Genomic DNA, 1,570 nt, shown 5'->3' on the forward strand with positions numbered 1-1,570 from the left:
ATTGTGCCCATTGTAAGTAGTCAGTGTTTATATCATAAAGTTTATATTAAGTCCATTGTATTCTTTATTAATCTTTACAAATTGGTGCCGTCTCTTCCTGTTCCAACAGTACGTGATATCTGTCCACACCTCATAGTCTGCCTTTCTTTCCATGTTGATTTTTATTGAACACATCTGTCTAAGAAGCAAGAGTCTGAAAATGCTAGCTTAACTTGTCACGTGTTACAAATCAGATCTTCAATTAATTTGGCCGAATCAGATCACTTAAAGCTGTTCACACCAAGAGCAATAACTATAATGAGAAGTATTTTAGCATCCACACCAACAGACGATACTGTTCTGTTTACTGTTATACACACTGCAGTTACAGTATGTTGTTGTCTGCCATTTAAATGCTCAAGCTCTTTAAAGTCTGGTGGATTCTGATTGGCTGTCAATGTTTTTATTGTTCATCAGCTGGAAAAAAATAATTGTTCTGAAAGAGATTCCAACGATATTGTTCCTCTGTGCCATAAAATGTTAACTCTGAAATGTTCCTTTTCATTCTGTTAAAATTACACACAAAATTCTGCCTTTCTCTGCCTATTTCTCTTCATCTTATTCCTTTACTCCCTCACTCACTGACACATTCTTTTATGCTCTGTTGTAAGGTAGAAACTGAGAGTTTGCATGATGGCCTTTTCTCAGACTCTGAATCTGATGTATACAGATGAACTCAGGAACCTGCTAGAGTTGCCAGGGAACTTGTGCTTGAAGTATATAATTATAACTGCTTAATTTATGTTTAAACAACAATAATAATTAAACATGGGGTCAATAAATATTTTCTTGTTTTACAGCTGAAGACCAAAAACACAAAGAAAATCAGTCACAGCAAGCCAGTCAAACCAGTCCTGATGAATGAGGAATGAACATGGCCTTCTTGTGCACAAACAGAAAAGACAGAGAGCTGAAAAGTTGCACATTTCCATTGGTATGTCTCCATTCAATGCAGTTATGTGTGGTACAGCATTGATGTTGATCTCTCAAAAGACTCTTCGAGTCAAATCATTTTTCACATATGCATCTTTTTATAGCTCCTAGAATGAGCAAATCAGCTGTGCATCATCTCTGGGATTTGGGCAGAAAATGACTGAATATGGTGAGTACTGACACCTGCACCTGTATTCACCAACACCATTTCTCTGGAGTTAATGTTGACTTATTGTTTTTTCTGTTTGTTCTGTTTGTTTTGAAGCCAGTTGATGAAGTTATCAATTCAATGGCCACCAAGTGCTGCACTTCTACCTGAACTACCTGAACATCTGCTGTGAAGACTGCATTCTTGTTTTGAGCATTTTAGTTTCTATCAAGCATTTTTTGTTGCATCCCAGTCACGAAGATCTTGCTCCGTGAGCCCCTAAGACATTAAACGTTAAGAGTTATTCCCTCTACTCATAAAAGGATAATGCAGTGCAATTATTTTATGTTTTTCAACCAAAAACCCAACAATTAAGACCTAAAAATACATGAATTTGACCTTTCACTGAAATGCTATTTTTTATTCTAAATCAATTGTATGCTTAGAAAT

The 1,570-nt window shown here is 36.0% G+C and overlaps 1 long non-coding RNA gene across 1 annotated transcript; it reads left to right on the forward strand.

Annotated features, from left to right (window-relative positions):
- The first annotated feature begins 567 nt into the window (after nucleotides 1–567).
- On the forward strand, nucleotides 568–1,185 carry LOC107687349 (uncharacterized). Its single transcript, XR_001634125.1, has 3 exons — nucleotides 568–755; nucleotides 840–973; nucleotides 1,077–1,185. It is a non-coding gene; the product is annotated as an uncharacterized LOC107687349 (long non-coding RNA).
- The last annotated feature ends 385 nt before the right edge of the window (nucleotides 1,186–1,570 follow it).

Source organism: Sinocyclocheilus anshuiensis, unplaced genomic scaffold, assembly GCF_001515605.1.
Source record: "Sinocyclocheilus anshuiensis isolate Anshui unplaced genomic scaffold, SAMN03320099.WGS_v1.1 scaffold11698, whole genome shotgun sequence".
Classification (NCBI taxonomy): domain Eukaryota; kingdom Metazoa; phylum Chordata; class Actinopteri; order Cypriniformes; family Cyprinidae; genus Sinocyclocheilus; species Sinocyclocheilus anshuiensis.